The following is a 25,154-nucleotide window of genomic DNA, read 5'->3' on the forward strand; positions in this document are numbered from 1 at the left end:
CCATCTGAATGACTTCCCTTTATATTTACCAAACTGCAGGACATAGTCTCCCTGCACCTCCATCTTATCTGAGGGATCCCCCCCTCTTTGCCGGATGACGGCCAAAGCGTTCTGCCGTACGAGGTCCTCCCTCATGGCCGCAGACTTGTCCTGAGGAGTAGAACTCACCCGTTTGGCTTCATCAGATGGCTCCTGGAGGAGAAACCCAAGAGGCCCCTTGCGGAACACGACCCGAAGTTTTCCAGGGAAAAAGGCGAATTGCTTCTGCATGTTGAGCTGACATAAAGGAAAAATGTCTATTAATTTTCTCATTTTTATTAGACACTGATAAAACAGTTCCACCCATTTTTCAAATCACACCTGATAAATGTGATCAAAGGAATCTTAGGCCAGTAAAAGATAAAGTGTGGTACCATGTGTAAAGCTCTGTGTGTGTGTGTGTGTGTCTGTGTTTGTGAGTGTGCGCACACATGCAATTATCATGTAGGTGTGAAAGTGTAAGTGTAAGATCAAGGTTGTTGGGGGTGTCGATTCAGGAGTTCAGAAGGTCAGTACCTGGTGTGGCTAGTGAGGAAAAGACTGGAAAGTGATGGTGTGTGTGTGTGTGTGTGTGTGTAGGTGTGTGTGTCTGTGTGTGTGAGAGAGAACATGTTGGGGGGGGGGGGGGGGGGGGCAGGAGGACAGTATCCCCTCTCAAAGACATTGGAAACAAAAACACACATTTGATGTAATAAAATGTAATACTACCACTACTAATAATAATTATAGTAATAATAATAATAATACCGAGATTTCAGTGCCACGACAAGTAAATCGGTTACTTGAATATAAAATATGAACAAGTTCATTCATCACTATCGTGTAATTTAATTTATGAAAAACTAGCTTGACAAGATATGAGTATATTGTAGCATGACAAATACAGTACATTATAATTTAGGGCCAATTATAACACGTTCCTTGCTAATTTAGGACACAATTGACCACAGCCTATGCACAATTACGAAAAGTTTCCTCATTAATTTAGTAGGAAATGAAGCCCAAACTTACCTTCAGCGAAGTTTACCAAAGAATGAACTTTCCGGAGAGGAGCCACTCTTCATAGAAACGGCAGAACAGCGCCACGGGATGATAGCGGCCGGAAATATATTGCGTCCGTAGTGGTTTAGCACTACCATTGAAAATGAATGGGAAACGGTTTAGGGCCGTTTAGCTAAACAACTCTCGATCCCCGCGCGGGAGGCCCGGGTTCGATTCCCGGCCAATGCAAATACTCTTTTCATTTTTAGCCATTGCGAGGTTCTTTCTTGATTCTTCTTCTCCCCCCCTCTCTTACACACGTGTTCCTCGTTAGTATAGTGGACGGTATCTCCGTCTGTCAAGGGTAGTTATTTTTAACCATTGTCGGGTATCAACATCTACACGCTATAGAATAACTCATGATCCCATCTGGAGATGCTGCGCCTCTCTCTCATCTTTTTTTAACAACGTTCTGACTCGCATCGAAAAATTGACTAATATGTACGCATAAAAAGTGTATAAAATGTATAAAAATTGCTCGTGTGGATAGATAAAAAGCGAGCGTTGGTCTCTGAGCGACCTGCAAATTTCAAGCGGTCGTGGTAGAATTCTCGCCCGCCACGCGGGAGGCCAATGGAAACCACAGCTACTCCACCACCATCACACTCAGCACCAGTGTGCCACAAGGCTGTGCGCTAAGCCCATTCTTCTACTCTCTCTTCACCCGCGACTGCAGACCTTAACACCAGCAAGACCGAGGAGCTCACGGTGGACTTCAGGAAGGCAAGAGGCGAGCGTCTCCCCCAGCTTCAAGTTCCTGGGGACCCACATCTCAGAGGCAGAAAAAGTAGATGGAAGACCCATCAGTCCCATACCGAGACTTCTCATCTTCTCCTCTGGACGGTGCTGCTGCTGCTGCTCCATCTCTAGAATTCTCTGCACAATTTTTTCAATGGAATCCTGCATCAGAGGTGTGGGCAGGGCGGCTGTGGGAGGAGTGACAACAGCTGTCTCCATGGTGACTACAGGAACGCTGGTTGTTTTGCTGCCCTCTGTCAAGGAGTACCACAGCTGTTGGGTCTCCAGGAGCTTCTCTGGGCTGGTGTTCAGAGAAGAACTGGTGTTCAACAGCTTTGCCAGATGATTCACATTGCGGGATATGTGAAACCTGGTTGTGGGGCGGAGCAAGCTGTTAGGATCGGCCTCAGACCGATGGACCATGTCACTTTAAACCTCAAAATATGTACAGTAGTGCAACATTAAATCCCAAACTATGTACAGGAGTTAAATATTACTACCAAATAATAAGAATAATATTAATAATACACGACCACACACAAACCCACAGAAACCGACAGACCAATACGTTTAAATTCTGATGTGTAGAACAACAATATTCATTCAGAATTCAAGACTTTATAACAATTCTTTACTTACGTTGCTGAAGCACATCTTTTACAACCCAACTACCGAGATTTCAGTGCCACGACAAGTAAATCGGTTACTTGAACATAAAATATTAACAAGTTGATTCGTCACTATCGTGTAATTTAAGACAAGCAACAGATAATATTAAATTAGAATCTCAACGCAACCTTGGCGTTTCATTGGAGCGATCTCCCGATACATAGTTTGTTCTGCACGTTCATATTTCACTGTAATTTGTCTTTAGCAGTCACCGAGGGTGGAACAAAATATTCGACAAAGTTGGTGACGAGTTATGACCGTAATACATAGGAAAAACTAGCTTGACAAGATATGAGTATATTGTAGCATGACAACTACATTATAATTTAGGGCCAATTATAACATGTTCCTTGCTAATTTAGGACAAAATTGACCACAGCCTATGCACAATTACGAAAAGTTTCCTCATTCATTTGTGAGGAAATCAAGCCCAACTTACCTTCAGCGAAGTTTACCAAAGAATGAACTTTCCGGAGAGGAGCCGCTGTTCATATAAACGGTGGAACAGCGCCACAGGATGATAGCGGCCGGAAATATATTGCGTCCGTAGTGGTTTAGCACTACCATTGAAAATGAATGGGAAACGGTTTAGGGCCGTTTAGCTAAACAACTCTCGACGCTCGGTTTCCGGCCAGTCGAGAATAGTTGTAACGGAGAACCAGCCAATCAGATCGAAGCTTCCCGAAGACCTCAGAGGGAGAGTTCGAATCCAGCTTGGGGCATTATCAAATCGAAGATATGTGTTTTTAAAAATTCACGATAATAAAAATGTTTAAAGAGCATCGCAGTTTCTGTGAGTTTCTGTGAGTTTAGTGAGCCACAAATGCTTGCTGCTCTTTTTAGGAGCACAGCAGTCTATTAAAGTGTAGTTGTATCATAGCATAGTTTTAGTGACAAATTCTAAATTGCAAGTAGCAGATATGAACAGGGAAAAGCTACGTTATCCCTTATTCTGCTGCAAATAATCTGATGAGATAGGTGGGGAACAAATTCAGTTGGGGATTGACAGATGGAATATTTGTGTTGTTAGTATTATACATGAGTTCTTTAGATATTGTTTTCAATTCAGGACTCTGCCGCCTTTTAGTTGGCTTTTGCAAAGACAGAAATGTTGACAACAGTATGGACCAAAGTGGGAAATTCAATTTTATTTAAACACAAACACACTCATAAAACATTAAATCTCAAAACTATGTACAGGAGTTAAATATTAAATGTAAAACAATGTACAATAGTGCAACATTAAATCTCAGTGCAACATTAAATCTCAAACTGTGTACAATTGTGCAACATTAAATCTCAGTGCAACATTAAATCTCAAAGTGTGTACAAGAGTGCAACAATAAATCTCAAAGTGTGTACAGGAGTTAAATATTAAATCTCAAACTATGTACAATAGTGCATAATTAATTTCATAAACTATGGACAGTCGTGTGTAACATGCATTCCTGGCATGTAGTTCATTTGTCCTTTCCTCCATCCATCTTCGTCTCTCTGCCTCAAAGAAAGGAGTGGCCACAAACTCTTTCCAAGTCATCTCTCGGGCCATCCCCTTGTCCCGACATAGAGAATAGACTTTGGATGGGCAGTAAATGTGTTTACATGCCACTCCAGGGAACCTTGTATGTATATGTGGGCTGTTTGGTCCCTGTTTAAGAGTCAAATGGCAGAACCTGCAGAGGCGATCAGGTGGCTGAGAGTCGGGTCTCTGTCTCCGAGCTTTTTCCTCCACACGCTTTTTGGTGGCCTCCAGCTCCCTCTGGAAAAACTCTGACGCGGCAAATTGTTCAAAGGGCATTCTGGGGTCAGAGAGTCCCTCAGCAGCATAAGTCTGATGCACCTTCCTTGAGCAGTAGAAGTCGCGAACAGGACCCTGCTGATAGAAAAAGTGGATGGAAGATCCATCAGTCCCATACCGAGACTTGGGCTGTCCACAGGCGAGACAGGTTTTCGTCTGTCTCATCTTCTGCTCTGGTCGCTGCTGCTGCATCTCTAGAATGCCCTGCACAATTTTTTCAATGGAGTCCTGCGTCAGAGGCGTGGGCAGGTCGGGCTGCTGCTACTGGCATAGCATCTGCACAGAGATGAAAAGAAAAACAATAGAAATCAGATACGGCATGGACTTTGTTTGTCTGACATGAAATAAATGTGGGGTAACGGTTGTATTTACAGCTCTGGACTTGCAGATCAGAGTTATGGATGCTCAGCATCTCTCCCTTTCCATCTCCACGTCCTCCTCCATGGCTGTGTTAAAGACAAAAATACCGGCTACAGGTTATTAGTAGAAAAGAAAAAACCTTTTCCCAAAGTTGAACTTGTCACATGAAGGAATTAGCATACCCAGGGGCTCAGCTGGGGCCCTTCATGGGATGCTCAGCAGGTGTGGAAGATGTGGTGGACTGCTGCCTCTTCAGCAGGTGCTGCTGCAACCTGAACATTCGTGTACCTGGAACGCAGCGCCTGCCTATGACAAAATGGGCATAGCCATCACCTCTGCTGTCCCAGATCTCCTTCCACCTGCTCTTGGCTCGGGCACCAAATCCAACCAGCTGGTCGTCTTCAGATGAGGCAGTCACTCCATCCCCTCTTCTGGCCTCATAAGTGAGGAGAGCCTGGATTTCTTGGAAACTGAGGGCATAACTCACAAATGACTGGAGGCTGTCCTTACTGTGGCTGTCAGCCATAAAGAGACCTGCTGCCTCCTCGCTCTGCACGTTCTTGATCAGATACACGGTGTATCCTACGTCATTCTGCAAAAGCCATCTGAATGACTTCCCTTTATATTTACCAAACTGCAGGACATAGTCTCCCTGCACCTCCATCTTATCTGAGGGATCCCCCCCCTTTGTCGAATGACGGCCAAAGCGTTCTGCTATACGAGGTAATAATAATAATAACAACAACAACAATAATAATAATAATACTAATACACCACCACACACAAACCCACAGAGACCGACAGACCAATAAGTTTACATTCTGATGTGTAGAATGACAATATCCATTCATAATTTAAGACTTTATAATAATTCTTTACATAGGGTGCTGAAGCACGTCGTTTACAACCCAACTACCGAGATTTCAGTGCCACGACAAGTAAATCGATTACTTGAATAGAAAATATGAACAAGTTCATTCATCACTATCGTGTAATTTAAGACAAGCACAGATAATATTGAATTAGAATCTCAATGCAACCTTGGCGTTTCATTGGAGCGATCTGGCTATACATAGTTTGTTCTGCACGTTCATATTTCACTGTAATTTGTCTTTAGCAGTCACCGAGGGTGGAATAAATGTCGACAAAGTTGGCGACGAGTTATGACCATAATACAATATGAAAAACTAGCTTGACAAGATATGAGTATATTGTAGCATGACAAATACATTATAATTTAGGGCCAATTATAACATGTTCCTTGCTAATTTAGGACAAAATTGGCCACAGCCTATGCACAATTACGAAAAGTTTCCTCATTAATTTAGTCGGAAATCAAGCCCAAACTTACCTTCAGCGAAGTTTACCAAAGAATGAACTTTCCGGAGAGGAGCCGCTCTTCATAGAAACGGCAGAACAGCGCCACAGGATGATAGCGGCCGGAAATATATTGCGTCCGTAGTGGTTTAGCACTACCATTGAAAATGAATGGGAAACGGTTTAGGGCCGTTTAGCTAAACAACTCTCGATCCCCGCGCGGGAGGCCCGGGTTCGATTCCCGGCCAATGCAAATACTCTTTTCATTTTTAGCCATTGCGAGGTTCTTTCTTGATTCTTCTTCTCCCCCTCTCTTACACACGTGTTCCTCGTTAGTATAGTGGACGGTATCTCCGTCTGTCAAGGGTAGTTATTTTTAACCATTGTCGGGTATCAACATCTACACGCTATAGAATAACTCATGATCCCATCTGGAGATGCTGCGCCTCTCTCTCATCTTTTTTTAACAACGTTCTGACTCGCATCGAAAATTGACTAATATGTACGCATAAAAAGTGTATAAAATGTATAAAATTTGCTCGTGTGGATAGATAAAAAGCGAGCGTTGGTCTCTGAGCGACCTGCAAATTTCAAGCGGTCGTGGTAGAATTCTCGCCCGCCACGCGGGAGGCCAATGGAAACCACAGCTACTCCACCACCATCACACTCAGCACCAGTGTGCCACAAAGGCTGTGCGCTAAGCCCATTCTTCTACTCTCTCTTCACCCGCGACTGCAGACCTTAACACCAGCAAGAGACCGAGGAGCTCACGGTGGACTTCAGGAAGGGCAAGAGGCGAGCGTCTCCCCCAGCTTCAAGTTCCTGGGGACCCACATCTCAGAGGCAGAAAAAGTAGATGGAAGACCCATCAGTCCCATACCGAGACTTCTCAATCTTCTCCTCTGGACGGTGCTGCGCTGCTGCTGCGGCTGCTCCATCTCTAGAATTCTCTGCACAATTTTTTTTCAATGGAATCCTGCATCAAGGTGTGGGCAGGGGCGGCTGTGGGAGGAGTGACAAACAGCTGTCTCCATGGTGGACTACAGGAACGCTGGTTGTTTTGCTGCCTCTGTCAAGGAGTACCACAGCTGTTGGGTCTCCAGGAGCTTCTCTGGGCTGGTGTTTCAGAGAAGAACTGGTGTTTCAACAGCTTTGCCAGATGATTCACATTGCGGATATGTGAAAACCTGGTGTGGGGCGGAGCAAGCTGTTAGGATCGGCCTCAGACCGATGGACCATGTCACTTTAAACCTCAAAAATATGTACAGTAGTGCAACATTAAATCCCAAACTATGTACAGGAGTTAAATATTACTACACAATAATAAGAATAATATTAATAATACACCACCACACACAAACCCACAGAAACCGACAGACCAATACGTTAAATTCTGATGTGTAGAACAACAATATTCATTCAGAATTCAAGACTTTATACATTTCTTTACTTACGTTGCTGAAGCACATCTTTTACAACCCAACTACCGAGATTTCAGTGCCACGACAAGTAAATCGGTTACTTGAACATAAATATATAACAAGTTGATTCGTCACTATCGTGTAATTTAAGACAAGCACAGATAATATTAAATTAGAATCTCAACGCAACCGTGGCGTTTCATTGGAGCGATCTCCCGATACATAGTTTGTTCTGCACGTTTCATATTTCCCACTGTAATTTGTCTTAGCAGTCACCGAGGGTGGAACAAAATATTCGACAAAGTTGGTGACGAGTTATGACCGTAATACAATGGAAAAACTAGCTTTGACAAGATATGAGTATTTGTAGCATGACAACTACCATTATAATTTAGGGCCAATTATAACATGTTCCTTGCTAATTTAGGACAAATTGACCACAGCCTATGCACAATTACGAAAAGTTTCCTCCTCATCATTGTGAGGAAATCAAGCCCAAACTACCTTCAGCGAAGTTTACCAAAGAATGAACTATTCCGGAGAGGAGCCGCTGTTCATATAACGGTGGAACAGCGCCACAGGATGATAGCGGCCGGAAATATATTGCGGTCCGTAGTGGTTTAGCACTACCATTGAAAATGAATGGGAAACGGTTTAGGGCCGTTTAGCTAAACAACTCTCGACGCTCGGTTTCCGGCCAGTCGAGAATAGTTGTAACGGAGAACCAGCCAATCAGATCGAAGCTTCCCGAAGACCTCAGAGGGGAGAGTTTCGAATCCAGCTTGGGGCATTATCAAATCGAAGATATGTGTTTTAAAAATTCACGATAATAAAAATGTTTAAAGAGCATCGCAGTTTCTGTGAGTTTCTGTGAGTTTAGTGAGCCACAAATGGCTTGCTGCTCTTTTAGGAGCACAGCAGTCTATTAAAGTGTAGTTTTGTATCATAGCATAGTTTTAGTGACAAATTTCTAAATTGCAAGTAGCAGATATGAACAGGGAAAAGCTACGTTATCCCCTTATTCTGCTGCAAATAATCTGATGAGATAGGTGGGGAACAATTCAGTTGGGGATTGACAGATGGAATATTTGTGTTGTTAGTATTATACATGAGTTCTTTAGATATTGTTTTCAATTCAGGACTCTGCCGCTTTTAGTTGGCTTTTGCAAAGACAGAAATGTTGACAACAGTATGGACCAAAGTGGGAAATTCAATTTTATTTAAACACAAACACACTCATAAAACATTAAATCTCAAACTATGTACAGGAGTTAAATATTAAATGTAAAACAATGTACAATAGTGCAACATTAAATCTCAGTGCAACATTAAATCTCAAAACTGTGTACAATTGTGCAACATTAAAATCTCAGTGCAACATTAAATCTCAAAGTGTGTACAAGAGTGCAACAATAAATCTCAAAGTGTGGTACAGGAGTTTAAATATTAAATCTCAAACTATGTACAATAGTGCATAATTAATTTCATAACTATGGGACAGTCGTGTAACATGCATTCCTGGCATGTAGTTCATTTTGTCCTTTCCTCCATCCATCTTCGTCTCTCTGCCTCAAAGAAAGGAGTGGCCACAAACCTCTTTCCAAGTCATCTCTCGGGCCATCCCCCTTGTCCCGACATAGAGAATAGACTTTGGATGGGCAGTAAATGTGTTTACATGCCACTCCAGGGAACCTTGTATGTATATGTGGGCTGTTTGGTCCCTGTTTAAGAGTCAAATGGCAGAACCTGCAGAGGCGATCAGGTGGCTGAGAGTCGGGTCTCTGTCCTACGAGCTTTTTCCTCCACACGCTTTTTGGTGGCCTCCAGCTCCCTCTGGAAAAACTCTGACGCGGCAATTGTTTCAAAGGGCATTCTGGGGTCAGAGAGTCCCTCAGCAGCATAAGTCTGGATGCACCTTCCTTGAGCAGTAGAAGTCGCGAACAGGACCCTGCTGATAGAAAAAGTGGATGGAAGATCCATCAGTCCCATACCGAGACTTGGGCTGTCCACAGGCGAGACAGGTTTTCGTCTGTCTCATCTTCTGCTCTGGTCGCGTGCTGCTGCATCTCTAGAATGCCCTGCACAATTTTTTCAATTGGAGTCCTGCGTCAGAGGCGTGGGCAGGTCGGCTGCTGCTACTGGCATAGCATCTGCACAGAGATGAAAGAAAAACAATAGAAATCAGATACGGCAGGGACTTTGTTTGTCTGACATGAAATAAATGTTGGTAACGGTGTATTTACAGCTCTGACTTGCAGATCAGATTATGGATGCTCAGCATACTCCCTTTCCATCTCCAAGTCCTCACTCCATGGCTGTGTTAAAGAACAAAAATACCGGCTACAGGTTCATTAGTAGAAAAGAAAAAACCTTTTCCCAAAGTTTGAACTTGTCACATGAAGGAATTAGGCATACCACAGGGGCTCAGCTGGGGCCTTCATGGGATGCTCATCAGGTGTGGAAGATTGGGTGGACTGCTTGCCTCTTCAGCAGGTGCTGGCTGCACTGAAAACAATTCGGGTACCTGGAACGCAGCGCCTGCCTATGACAAATGGGCATAGCCATCACCTCTGCTGTCTCCAGATCTCCTTCACTGCCTCTTGGCTCGGGCACCAAATCCAACCAGCTGGTCGTCTTCAGATGAGGCAGTCACTCCATCCCCTCTTCTGGCCTCATAAGTGAGGAGAGCCTGGATTTCTTGGAAACTGAGGGCATAACTCACAAATGACTGGAGGCTGTCCTTACTGTGGCTGTCAGCCATAAAGAGACCTGCTGCCTCCTCGGCTCTGCACGTTCTTGATCAGAGACACGGTGTATCCTACGTCATTCTGCAAAAGCCATCTGAATGACTTCCCTGTATATTTACCAAACTGCAGGACATAGTCTCCCTGCACTCCATCTTATCTGAGGATCCCCCCCCTTTGTCGAATGACGGCCAAAGCGTTTCTGCTATACGAGGTAATATAATAATAACAACAACAACAATAATAATAATAATACTAATACACCACCACACACAAACCCACAGAGACCGACAGACCAATAAGTTTACATTCTGATGTGTAGAATGACAATATCCATTCATAATTAAGACTTTATAAATAATTCTTTACATAGGGTGCTGAAGCACGTCGTTTACAACCCAACTACCGAGATTCAGTGCCACGACAAGTAAATCGATTACTTGAATAGAAAATATGAACAAGTTCATTCATCACTATCGTGTAATTTAAGACAAGCAACAGATAATATTGAATTAGAATCTCAATGCAACCTTGGCGTTTCATTGGAGCGATCTGGCTATACATAGTTTGTTCTGCACGTTCATATTTCACTGTAATTTGTCTTTAGCAGTCACCGAGGGTGGAATAAAATGTCGACAAAGTTGGCGACGAGTTATGACCATAATACAATATGAAAAACTAGCTTGACAAGATATGAGTATATTGTAGCATGACAAATACATTATAATTTAGGGCCAATTATAACATGTTCCTTGCTAATTTAGGACAAAATTGGCCACAGCCTATGCACAATTACGAAAGGTTTCCTCATTAATTTAGAAGGAAATCAAGCCCAAACTTACCTTCAGCGAAGTTTACAAAAGAATGAACTTTCCGGAGAGGAGCCGCTCTCATAGAAACGGCAGAACACGGCCACAGGATGATAGCGGCCGGAAATAATATTGCGTCCGTAGTGGTTTAGCACTACCATTGAAAATGAATGGGAAACGGTTTAGGGCCGTTTAGCTAAACAACTCCTCGATCCCCGCGCGGAGGCCCGGGTTCGTTCCCGGCCAATGCAAATACTCTTTTCATTTTTAGCCATTGCGAGGTTCTTTCTTGATTCTTCTTCTCCCCCTCTCTTACACACGTGTTCCTCGTTAGTATAGTGGACGGTATCTCCGTCTGTCAAGGGTAGTTATTTTTAACCATTGTCGGGTATCAACATCTACACGCTATAGAATAACTCATGATCCCATCTGGAGATGCTGCGCCTCTCTCTCATCTTTTTTTAACAACGTTCTGACTGATGAGATTCAGTTGGGGATAGACAGATGGAATATTAGTGTTGTTAATATTATACTTGAGTTCTTTAGATATTGTTTTCAATTCAGGACTCTGCCGCCTTAGTGGTCTTTTGCGAAGACAGAAATGTTGACAACATTATAATTTATAATTAATTTCACTCTTCATATAAACGGTGGAACAGCGCCACAGGATGATAGCGGCCGGAAATATATTGCGTCCGTAGTGGTTTAGCACTACCATTGAAAATGAATGGGAAACGGTTTAGGGCCGTTTAGCTAAAAAAAAAAACTCTCGATGCACAGGTTCGGGCCAGTCGAGAATAGTGGTAGCTTTGGCACTATCAAATAGAACATATGTGTTTTTAAAAATTCACCATAATAAAAATGTTTAAAGAGCATCGCAGTTTCTGTAAGAGATTAAAAAGTGAGCGGTGGTCTCTGATCGAGTCCTCGAAATTCCAGTGCGATTCTCACGCATTGGTGGTTCAGTGGTAGAATTCTCGCCTGCCACGCGGGAGGCCCGGGTTCGATTCCCGGCCAATGCAAATACTCTTTTCATTTTTAGCCATTGCGAGGTTCTTTCTTGATTCTTCTTCTCCCCCCTCTCTTACACACGTGTTCCTCGTTAGTATAGTGGACGGTATCTCCGTCTGTCAAGGGTAGTTATTTTTAACCATTGTCGGGTATCAACATCTACACGCTATAGAATAACTCATGATCCCATCTGGAGATGCTGCGCCTCTCTCTCATCTTTTTTAACAACGTTCTGACTCGCATCGAAAAATTGACTAATATGTACGCATAAAAAGTGTATAAAATGTATAAAAATTTGCTCGTGTGGATAGATAAAAAGCGAGCGTTGGTCTCTGAGCGACCTGCAAATTTCAAGCGGTCGTGGTAGAATTCTCGCCCGCCACGCGGGAGGCCAATGGAAACCACAGCTACTCCACCACCATCACACTCAGCACCAGTGTGCCACAAGGCTGTGCGCTAAGCCCATTCTTCTACTCTCTCTTCACCCGCGACTGCAGACCTTAACACCAGCAAGACCGAGGAGCTCACGGTGGACTTCAGGAAGGCAAGAGGCGAGCGTCTCCCCAGCTTCAAGTTCCTGGGGACCCACATCTCAGAGGCAGAAAAAGTAGATGGAAGACCCATCAGTCCCATACCGAGACTTCTCATCTTCTCCTCTGGACGGTGCTGCTGCTGCTGCTCCATCTCTAGAATTCTCTGCACAATTTTTTCAATGGAATCCTGCATCAGAGGTGTGGGCAGGGCGGCTGTGGGAGGAGTGACAACAGCTGTCTCCATGGTGACTACAGGAACGCTGGTTGTTTTGCTGCCCTCTGTCAAGGAGTACCACAGCTGTTGGGTCTCCAGGAGCTTCTCTGGGCTGGTGTTCAGAGAAGAACTGGTGTTCAACAGCTTTGCCAGATGATTCACATTGCGGGATATGTGAAACCTGGTTGTGGGGCGGAGCAAGCTGTTAGGATCGGCCTCAGACCGATGGACCATGTCACTTTAAACCTCAAAAATATGTACAGTAGTGCAACATTAAATCCCAAACTATGTACAGGAGTTAAATATTACTACCAAATAATAAGAATAATATAATAATACACCACCACACACAAACCCACAGAAACCGACAGACCAATACGTTTAAATTCTGATGTGTAGAACAACAATATTCATTCAGAATTCAAGACTTTATAACAATTCTTTACTTACGTTGCTGAAGCACATCTTTTACAACCCAACTACCGAGATTTCAGTGCCACGACAAGTAAATCGGTTACTTGAACATAAAATATTAACAAGTTGATTCGTCACTATCGTGTAATTTAAGACAAGCAACAGATAATATTAAATTAGAATCTCAACGCAACCTTGGCGTTTCATTGGAGCGATCTCCCGATACATAGTTTGTTCTGCACGTTCATATTTCACTGTAATTTGTCTTTAGCAGTCACCGAGGGTGGAACAAAATATTCGACAAAGTTGGTGACGAGTTATGACCGTAATACAATAGGAAAAACTAGCTTGACAAGATATGAGTATATTGTAGCATGACAACTACATTATAATTTAGGGCCAATTATAACATGTTCCTTGCTAATTTAGGACAAAATTGACCACAGCCTATGCACAATTACGAAAAGTTTCCTCATTCATTTGTGAGGAAATCAAGCCCAAACTTACCTTCAGCGAAGTTTACCAAAGAATGAACTTTCCGGAGAGGAGCCGCTGTTCATATAAACGGTGGAACAGCGCCACAGGATGATAGCGGCCGGAAATATATTGCGTCCGTAGTGGTTTAGCACTACCATTGAAAATGAATGGGAAACGGTTTAGGGCCGTTTAGCTAAACAACTCTCGACGCTCGGTTTCCGGCCAGTCGAGAATAGTTGTAACGGAGAACCAGCCAATCAGATCGAAGCTTCCGAAGACCTCAGAGGGAGAGTTCGAATCCAGCTTTGGGCATTATCAAATCGAAGATATGTGTTTTAAAAATTCACGATAATAAAAATGTTTAAAGAGCATCGCAGTTTCTGTGAGTTTTAATGAGCCACAAATGCTTGCTGCTCTTTTTAGAGCACAAGCAGTCTATTAAAGTGTAGTTTGTGTCATAGCTTAGTTTAGTGACAAATTCTAAATTGCAAGTAGCAGATATGAACAGGGAAATGCTACGTTATCCCCTTATTCTGCTACAAATAATCTGATGAGATAGGTGGGGAGTTAATTCAGTTGGGGATAGACAGATGGAATATTAGTGTTGTTAGTATACATGAGTTCTTTAGATATTGTTTTCAATGCAGGACTCTGCCGCCTTTAGTTGGCTTTTGCAGAGACAGAAATGTTGACAACGGTATGGACCAAAGTGGGAAATTCAATTTTATTTAAACACAAACATACTCATAAAACATTAAATCTCAAACTATGTACAGGAGTTAAATATTAAATGTAAAACGATGTACAATAGTGCAACATTAAATCTCAAATTGTGTACAAGAGTGCAACATTAAATCTCAAAGTGTGTACAAGAGTGCAACATTAAATCTCAAAGTGTGTACAGGAGTTAAATATTAAATCTAAAACTATGTACAATAGTGCAACATTACATTTCATAACATGTACAGTAGTGCAACATGCATTCCTGGCATGTAGTTCATTTTGTCCTTTCCTTCATCCATCTTCGTCTCTCTGCCTCAAAGAAAGGAGTGGCCACAAACTCTTTCCAAGTCATCTCTCGGGCCACCCCCTTGTTCCCGATATAGAGAAATAGACTTTGGATGGGCAGTAAATGTGTTTACATGCCACTCCATGGGAACCCTTGTATGTATATGTGGGCTGTTTGGTCCCTGTTTAAGAGTCAAATGGCAGAACCTGCAGAGGCGATCAGGTGGCTGGAAGCCGAGGTCTCTGTCTCCGAGCTTTTTCCTCCACACGCTTTTGGTGGCCTCCAGCTCCCTCTGGAAAAACTCTGACGCGGGCAAATTGTTCAAAGGGCATTCTGGGGTCAGAGAAGTCCCCTCAGCAGCATAAGTCTGATGCACCTTCCTTGAGCAGTAGAAAGTCGCGAACAGGACCCTGCTGATAGAAAAAGTGGATGGAAGATCCCGTCCCATACCGAGACTTGGGCTGTCCACAGGCGAGACAGGGTTTTGTCTGTCTCATCTTCTGCTCTGGTCGCTGCTGCTGCTGCTGCTCCATCTCTAGAATGCCCTGCACAATTTTTTCAATGGAGTCCTGCGTCAGAGGCGTGGGCAGGGCGGCTGCTGCTACTGGCATAGCATCTGCCAGAGATGAAAAGAAAAACAGAAATCAGATACGGCATGGACTTTGTTTGTCTGACATGAAATAAATGTGGTAACGGTGTATTTACAGCTCTGGACTTGCAGATCAGAGTTATGGATGCTCAGCATCTCCCTTCCATCTCCTACGTCCTCCTCCATGGCTGTGTTAAAGACAAAAATAGCGGCTACAGGTTGTTAGTAGAAAAGAAAAAAAACCTTTTCCCAAAGTTGAACTTGTTCACATGAAGGAATAGCATACCCAGGGGCTCAAGCTGGGGCCTTCATGGGATGCTCAGCAGGTGTGGAAAGATTGTGGTGGGCTGCTGCCTCTTCAGCAGGTTCTGCTGCAACCTGGACATTCGTGTACCTGCCTATGGAACAAATGGGCATAGCCATCACCTCTGCTTCCTTCCCCCCCCTTGTCAGAACTCCTTCCACGTGCTCTTGGCTCGGGCACCAATCCAACCAGCTGGTCGTCTTCAGATGAGGCAGTCACTCCATCCCCTCTTCCGGCCTCATAAGTGAGGAGAGCCTTGATTTCTTGGAAACTGAGGGCATAACTCACAAATGACTGGAGGCTGTCCTTACTGTGGCTTGTCAAGCCGTACAGAGACCTGCTGCCCTCCCGCTCTGCACGTTCTTGATCAGATACACGGGTGTATCCTACGTCATTCTGCAAAAGCCATCTGAATGACTTCCCTTATATTTACCAAACTGCAGGACCATAGTCTCCCTGCACCTCCATCTTATCTGAGGGATCCCCCCCTCTTTGGCGTATGACGGCCCAAAGCGTTCTGCCGTACGAGGTCCTCCCTCATGGCCGCAGGACTTGTCCTGAGGAGTGGAACTCACCCGTTTGGCTTCATCAGATGGCTCCTGGAGGAGAAACCAAGAGGCCCCTTGCGGAAACACGACCCGAAGTTTCGCAGGGAAAAAGGTGAATTGCTTCTGCATGTTGAGCTGACATAAAGGAAAAATGTCTATTCATTTTCTCATTTTTATTAGACACTGATAAAACAGTTCCACCCATTTTTCAAATCACACCTGATAAATGTGATCAAAGGAATCTTAGGCCAGTAAAAGATAAAGTGTGGTACCATGTGTAAAGCTCTGTGTGTGTGTGTGTGTCTGTGTTTGTGAGTGTGCGCACACATGCAATTATCATGTAGGTGTGAAAGTGTAAGATCAAGGTTGTTGGGGTGTCAATTCAGGAGTTCAGAAGGTCAGTACCTGGTGTGGCTAGTGAGGAAAAGACTGGAAAGTGATGGTGTGTGTGTGTGTGTGTGTGTAGGTGTGTGTCTGTGTGTGTGTGTGAGAGAGAACATGTTGGGGGGGGGGGGGGGGGGGGCAGGAGGACAGTATCCCCTCTCAAAGACATTGGAAACAAAAACACAATTTGATGTAATAAAATGTAATACTACCACTACTATATTACTACTACTATAATTATAGTAATAATAATATAATACGAGATTTCAGTGCCACGACAAGTAAATTGGTTACTGATATAAAATATGAACAAGTTCATTCATCACTATCGTGTAATTTAATTTATGAAAAACTAGCTTGACAAGATATGAGTATATTGTAGCATGACAAATACAGTTACATTATAATTTAGGGCCAATTATAACACGTTCCTTGCTAATTTAGGACAAATTGACCCCAGCCTATGCACAATTACGAAAAGTTTTCTTCATTAATTTAGTAGGAAATGAAGCCCAAAACTTACCTTCAGCGAAGTTTACTAAGAATGAACTTTCCGGAGAGGAGCCGCTCTTCATAGAAACGGCAGGAACAAGCGCCACGGGATGATAGCGGCCGGAAATATATTGCGTCCGTAGTGGTTTAGCACTACCATTGAAATGAATGGGAAACGGTTTAGGGCCGTTAGCTAAACAACTCTCGATCCCCGCGCGGGAGGCCCGGGTTCGATTCCCGGCCAATGCAAATACTCTTTTCATTTTTAGCCATTGCGAGGTTCTTTCTTGATTCTTCTTCTCCCCCCTCTCTTACACACGTGTTCCTCGTTAGTATAGTGGACGGTATCTCCGTCTGTCAAGGGTAGTTATTTTTAACCATTGTCGGGTATCAACATCTACACGCTATAGAATAACTCATGATCCCATCTGGAGATGCTGCGCCTCTCTCTCATCTTTTTTTAACAACGTTCTGACTCGCATCGAAAAATTGACTAATATGTACGCATAAAAAGTGTATAAAATGTATAAAAATTTGCTCGTGTGGATAGATAAAAAGCGAGCGTTGGTCTCTGAGCGACCTGCAAATTTCAAGCGGTCGTGGTAGAATTCTCGCCCGCCACGCGGGAGGCCAATGGAAACCACAGCTACTCCACCACCATCACACTCAGCACCAGTGTGCCACAAGGCTGTGCGCTAAGCCCATTCTTCTACTCTCTCTTCACCCGCGACTGCAGACCTTAACACCAGCAAGACCGAGGAGCTCACGGTGGACTTCAGGAAGGCAAGAGGCGAGCGTCTCCCCAGCTTCAAGTTCCTGGGGACCCACATCTCAGAGGCAGAAAAAGTAGATGGAAGACCCATCAGTCCCATACCGAGACTTCTCATCTTCTCCTCTGGACGGTGCTGCTGCTGCTGCTCCATCTCTAGAATTCTCTGCACAATTTTTTCAATGGAATCCTGCATCAGAGGTGTGGGCAGGGCGGCTGTGGGAGGAGTGACAACAGCTGTCTCCATGGTGACTACAGGAACGCTGGTTGTTTTGCTGCCCTCTGTCAAGGAGTACCACAGCTGTTGGGTCTCCAGGAGCTTCTCTGGGCTGGTGTTCAGAGAAGAACTGGTGTTCAACAGCTTTGCCAGATGATTCACATTGCGGGATATGTGAAACCTGGTTGTGGGGCGGAGCAAGCTGTTAGGATCGGCCTCAGACCGATGGACCATGTCACTTTAAACCTCAAAAATATGTACAGTAGTGCAACATTAAATCCCAAACTATGTACAGGAGTTAAATATTACTACCAAATAATAAGAATAATATTAATAATACACCACCACACACAAACCCACAGAAACCGAGAGACCAATACGTTTAAATTCTGATGTGTAGAACAACAATATTCATTCAGAATTCAAGACTTTATAACAATTCTTTACTTACGTTGCTGAAGCACATCTTTTACAACCCAACTACCGAGATTTCAGTGCCACGACAAGTAAATCGGTTACTTGAACATAAAATATTAACAAGTTGATTCGTCACTATCGTGTAATTTAAGACAAGCAACAGATAATATTAAATTAGAATCTCAACGCAACCTTGGCGTTTCATTGGAGCGATCTCCCGATACATAGTTTGTTCTGCACGTTCATATTTCACTGTAATTTGTCTTTAGCAGTCACCGAGGGTGGAACAAAATATTCGACAAAGTTGGTGACGAGTTATGACCGTAATACAATAGGAAAAACTAGCTTGACAAGATATGAGTATATTGTAGCATGACAACTACATTATAATTTAGGGCCAATTATAACATGTTCCTTGCTAATTTAGGACAAAATTGACCACAGCCTATGCACAATTACGAAAAGTTTCCTCATTCATTTATGAGGAAATCAAGCCCAAACTTACCTTCAGCGAAGTTTACCAAAGAATGAACTTTCCGGAGAGGAGCCGCTGTTCATATAAACGGTGGAACAGCGCACAGGATGATAGCGGCCGGAAATATATTGCGTCCGTAGTGGTTTAGCACTACCATTGAAAATGAATGGGAAACGGTTTAGGGCCGTTTAGCTAAACAACTCTCGACGCTCGGTTTCCGGCCAGTCGAGAATAGTTGTAACGGAAACCAGCCAATCAGATCGAAGCTTCCCGAAGACCTCAGAGGGAGAGTTCGAATCCAGCTTTGGGGCATTATCACATCGAAGATATGTGTTTTAAAAAATTCACGATAATAAAATGTTTAAAGAGCATCGCAGTTTCTGTGAGTTTAATGAGCCACAAAGCTTGCTGCTCTTTTTAGGAGCACAGCAGTCTATTAAAGTGTAGTTTGTGTCATAGCTTAGTTTTAGTGACAAATTCCTAAATTGCAAGTAGCAGATATGAACAGGGAAATGCTACGTTATCCCCTTATTCTGCTACAAATAATCTGATGAGATAGGTGGGGAGTTAATTCAGTTGGGGATAGACAGATGGAATATTGTGTGTTGTTAGTATTATACATGAGTTCTTTAGATATTGTTTTCAATGCAGGACTCTGCCGCCTTTAGTGGCTTTTGCAGAGACAGAAATGTTGACAACGGTATGGACCAAAGTGGGGAAATTCAATTTTATGTAAACACAAAACATACTCATAAAACATTAAATCTCAAACTATGTACAGGAGTTAAATATTAAATGTAAAACGATGTACAATAGTGCAACATTAAATCTCAAATTGTGTACAAGAGTGCAACATTAAATCTCAAAGTGTGTACAAGAGTGCAACAATTAATCTCAAAAGTGTGTACAGGAGTTAAATATTAATCTAAAACTATGTACAATGTGCAACATTACATTCATAAACCATGTACAGTTAGTGCAACATGCATTCCTGGCATGTAGTTCATTTTGTCCTTCCTTCATCCATCTTCGTCTCTCTGCCTCAAAGAAAGGAGTGGCCCAAACTCTTTCCAAGTCATCTCTCGGGCCACCCCTTGTCCCGATATAGAGAATAGACTTTGGATGGGCAGTAAATGTTTTTACATGCCACTCCAGGGAACCCTGTATGTATATGTGGGCTGTTTGGTCCCTGTTTAAGAGTGTCAATGGCAGAACCTGCAGAGGCGATCAGGTGGCTGAGAGCCGAGTCTCTGTCTCCGAGCTTTTTCCTCCACACGCTTTTGGTGGCCTCCCAGCTCCCTCTGGAAAAACTCTGACGCGGCAAATTGTTTCAAAGGGCATTCTGGGGTCAGAGAGGCCCCTCAGCAGCATAAGTCTGATGCACCTTCCTTGAGCAGTAGAAGTCAGCGAACAGGACCCCTGCTGATAGAAAAAGTGGATGGAAGATCCACCCGTCCCATACCGAGACTTGGGCTGTCCACAGGCAGACAGGGTTTTGTCTGTCTCATCTTCTGCTCTGGTCGCTGCTGCTGGCTGGCTCCAGTCTCTAGAATGCCCTGCACAATTTTTTCAATGGAGTCCTGCGTCAGAGGCGTGGGCAGGGCGGCTGCTGCTACTGGCATAGCATCTGCACAGAGATGAAAAGAAAAACATAGAATCAGATACGGCATGGACTTTGTTTGTCTGACATGAAATAAATGTGGTAACGGTGTATTTACAGCTCTGGACTTGCAGATCAGAGTTATGGATGCTCAGCATCTCCCTTTCCATCTCCACGTCCTCCTCCATGGCTGTGTTAAAGACAAAAATACGGCTACAGGTTATAGTAGAAAAGAAAAAAGCCTTTTCCCAAAGTTGAACTTGTCACTTGAAGGAATTAGCAGACCCAGGGGCTCAGCTGGGGCCTTCATGGGGATGCTCAGCAGGTGTGGAAGATGTGGTGGCTGCTGCCTCTTCAGCAGGTTCTGCTGCAACCTGAACATTCGTGTACCTGGAACGCAGCGCCTGCCTATGACAAAATCAGCATAGCATCACCTCTGCTGTCCCAGATCTCCTTCCACACCTGCTCTTGGCTCGGCACCAAATCCAACCAGCTGGTCGTCTTCAAGATGAGGCAGTCACTCCATCCCCCTCTTCTGGCCTCATAAGTGAGGAGAGCCTGGATTTCATGGAAACTGAGGGCATAACTCACAAATGACTGGAGGCTGTCCTTACTGTGGCTGTCAGCCCATACAGAGACCTGCTGCCTCCTCGCTCTGCACGTTCTTGATCAGATACACGGTGTATCCTACCTCATTCTGCAAAGCCATCTGAATGACTTCCCTTTATATTTACCAAACTGCAGGACAATAGTCTCCCTGCACCTCCATCTTCTTGAGGGATCCCCCCTCTTTGCCGGATGACGGCCAAAGCGTTCTGCTATACGAGGTAATATAATAATAACAACAACCACAATAATAATAATAATACTAATACACCACCACACACAAACCCACAGAGACCGACAGACCAATAAGTTTACATTCTGATGTGTAGAATGACAATATTCATTCATAATTAAGACCTGTATAATAATTCTTTACATAGGGTGCTGAAGCACGTCGTTTACAACCCAACTACCGAGATTTCAGTGCCACGACAAGTAAATCGATTACTTGAATAGAAAATATGAACAAGTTCATTCATCACTATCGTGTAATTTAAGACAAGCAACAGATAATATTGAATTAGAATCTCAATGCAACCTTGGCGTTTCATTGGAGCGATCTGGCTATACATAGTTTGTTCTGCACGTTCATATTTCACTGTAATTTGTCTTTAGCAGTCACCGAGGGTGGAATAAAATGTCGACAAAGTTGGCGACGAGTTATGACCATAATACAATATGAAAAACTAGCTGACAAGATATGAGTATATTGTAGCATGACAAATACATTATAATTTAGGGCCAATTATAACATGTTCCTTGCTAATTTAGGACAAAATTGGCCACAGCCTATGCACAATTACGAAAAGTTTCCTCATTAATTTAGTCGGAAATCAAGCCCAAACTTACCTTCAGCGAGTTTACCAAAGAATGAACTTTCCGGAGAGGAGCCGCTCTTCATAGAAACAGCAGAACAGCGCCACAGGATGATAGCGGCCGGAAATATATTGCGTCCGTAGTGGTTTAGCACTACCATTGAAAATGAATGGGAAACGGTTTAGGGCCGTTTAGCTAAACAACTCTCGACCCCGCGCGGGAGGCCCGGGTTCGATTCCCGGCCAATGCAAATACTCTTTTCATTTTTAGCCATTGCGAGGTTCTTTCTTGATTCTTCTTCTCCCCCCTCTCTTACACACGTGTTCCTCGTTAGTATAGTGGACGGTATCTCCGTCTGTCAAGGGTAGTTATTTTTAACCATTGTCGGGTATCAACATCTACACGCTATAGAATAACTCATGATCCCATCTGGAGATGCTGCGCCTCTCTCTCATCTTTTTTTAACAACGTTCTGACTCGCATCGAAAAATTGACTAATATGTACGCATAAAAAGTGTATAAAATGTATAAAAATTTGCTCGTGTGGATAGATAAAAAGCGAGCGTTGGTCTCTGAGCGACCTGCAAATTTCAAGCGGTCGTGGTAGAATTCTCGCCCGCCACGCGGGAGGCCAATGGAAACCACAGCTACTCCACCACCATCACACTCAGCACCAGTGTGCCACAAGGCTGTGCGCTAAGCCCATTCTTCTACTCTCTCTTCACCCGCGACTGCAGACCTTAACACCAGCAAGACACGAGGAGCTCACGGTGGACTTCAGGAAGGCAAGAGGCGAGCGTCTCCCCAGCTTCAAGTTCCTGGGGACCCACTCTCAGAGGCAGAAAAAGTAGATGGAAGACCCATCAGTCCCATACCGAGACTTCTCATCTTCTCCTCTGGACGGTGCTGCTGCTGCTGCTCCATCTCTAGAATTCTCTGCACAATTTTTCAATGGAATCCTGCATCAGAGGTGTGGGCAGGGCGGCTGTGGGAGGAGTGACAACAGCTCTCTCCATGGTGACTACAGGAACGCTGGTTGTTTTGCTGCCCTCTGTCAAGGAGTACCACAGCTGTTGGGTCTCCAGGAGCTTCTCTGGGCTGGTGTTTCAGAGAAGAACTGGTGTTCAACAGCTTTGCCAGATGATTCACATTGCGGGATATGTGAAACCTGGTTGTGGGGCGGAGCAAGCTGTTAGGATCGGCCTCAGACCGATGGACCATGTCACTTTAAACCTCAAAAATATGTACAGTAGTGCAACATTAAATCCCAAACTATGTACAGGAGTTAAATATTACTACCAAATAATAAGAATAATATTAATAATAATAATACACCACCACACACAAACCCACAGAAACCGACAGACCAATACGTTTAAATTCTGATGTGTAGAACAACAATATTCATTCAGAATTCAAGACTTTATAACAATTCTTTACTTACGTTGCTGAAGCACATCTTTTACAACCCAACTACCGAGATTTCAGTGCCACGACAAGTAAATCGGTTACTTGAACATAAAATATTAACAAGTTGATTCGTCACTATCGTGTAATTTAAGACAAGCAACAGATAATATTAAATTAGAATCTCAACGCAACCTTGGCGTTTCATTGGAGCGATCTCCCGATACATAGTTTGTTCTGCACGTTCATATTTCACTGTAATTTGTCTTTAGCAGTCACCGAGGGTGGAACAAAATATTCGACAAAGTTGGTGACGAGTTATGACCGTAATACAATAGGAAAAACTAGCTTGACAAGATATGAGTATATTGTAGCATGACAACTACATTATAATTTAGGGCCAATTATAACATGTTCCTTGCTAATTTAGGACAAAATTGACCACAGCCTATGCACAATTACGAAAAGTTTCCTCATTCATTTATGAGGAAATCAAGCCCAAACTTACCTTCAGCGAAGTTTACCAAAGAATGAACTTTCCGGAGAGGAGCCGCTGTTCATATAAACGGTGGAACAGCGCCACAGGATGATAGCGGCCGGAAATATATTGCGTCCGTAGTGGTTTAGCACTACCATTGAAAATGAATGGGAAACGGTTTAGGGCCGTTTAGCTAAACAACTCTCGACGCTCGGTTTCCGGCCAGTCGAGAATAGTTGTAACGGAGAACCAGCCAATCAGATCGAAGCTTCCCGAAGTCCTCGGAGGGCGAGTTCGAATCCAGCTTGGGGCATTATCAATTCGAAGATATGTGTTTGAAAAATTCACGATAATAAAAATCTTTAAAGAACATTGCAGTTTCTGTGAGATTAATGAGCCACAAATGTTTGCTGCTATTTTTCGGAGCACAGCAGTCTATTAAACTGTAGTTTGTATCATAACATAGTTTTAGTGACAAATTCTAAATTGCAAGTAGCAGCTATGAACAGGGAAATGCTATGTTATCTCCTTATTCTGCTGCAAATAATCTGATGAGATTAAGTTGGGGATAGACAGATGGAATATTAGTCTTGTTAATATTATACTTGAGTTCTTTAGATATTGTTTTCAATTCAGGACTCTGCCGCCTTTAGTGGTCTTTTGCGAAGACAGAAATGTTGACAACATTATAATTTATAATTAATTTCACTCTTCATATAAACGGTGGAACAGCGCCACAGGATGATAGCGGCCGGAAATATATTGCGTCCGTAGTGGTTTAGCACTACCATTGAAAATGAATGGGAAACGGTTTAGGGCCGTTTAGCTAAAAAAAAAAACTCTCGATGCACAGGTTCGGGCCAGTCGAGAATAGTGGTAGCTTTGGCACTATCAAATAGAACATATGTGTTTTTAAAAATTCACCATAATAAAAATGTTTAAAGAGCATCGCAGTTTCTGTAAGAGATTAAAAAGTGAGCGGTGGTCTCTGATCGAGTCCTCGAAATTCCAGTGCGATTCTCACGCATTGGTGGTTCAGTGGTAGAATTCTCGCCTGCCACGCGGGAGGCCCGGGTTCGATTCCCGGCCAATGCAAATACTCTTTTCATTTTTAGCCATTGCGAGGTTCTTTCTTGATTCTTCTTCTCCCCCCTCTCTTACACACGTGTTCCTCGTTAGTATAGTGGACGGTATCTCCGTCTGTCAAGGGTAGTTATTTTTAACCATTGTCGGGTATCAACATCTACACGCTATAGAATAACTCATGATCCCATCTGGAGATGCTGCGCCTCTCTCTCATCTTTTTTTAACAACGTTCTGACTCGCATCGAAAAATTGACTAATATGTACGCATAAAAAGTGTATAAAATGTATAAAAATTTGCTCGTGTGGATAGATAAAAAGCGAGCGTTGGTCTCTGAGCGACCTGCAAATTTCAAGCGGTCGTGGTAGAATTCT

The 25,154-nt window shown here is 43.4% G+C and overlaps 2 non-coding genes across 2 annotated transcripts; both read left to right on the forward strand.

The window, feature by feature from the left end:
- The first annotated feature begins 11,887 nt into the window (after window positions 1-11,887).
- On the forward strand, window positions 11,888-11,958 carry trnag-gcc (transfer RNA glycine (anticodon GCC)). Its single transcript has one exon. It is a non-coding gene; the product is annotated as a tRNA-Gly (tRNA).
- Window positions 11,959-24,720: 12,762 nt separating this feature from the next.
- On the forward strand, window positions 24,721-24,791 carry trnag-gcc (transfer RNA glycine (anticodon GCC)). Its single transcript has one exon. It is a non-coding gene; the product is annotated as a tRNA-Gly (tRNA).
- Window positions 24,792-25,154: the final 363 nt, after the last annotated feature.

The sequence above is a fragment of the Takifugu rubripes genome, chromosome 14, assembly GCF_901000725.2.
Source record: "Takifugu rubripes chromosome 14, fTakRub1.2, whole genome shotgun sequence".
In the NCBI taxonomy this organism is placed as follows: Eukaryota; Metazoa; Chordata; class Actinopteri; order Tetraodontiformes; family Tetraodontidae; genus Takifugu; species Takifugu rubripes.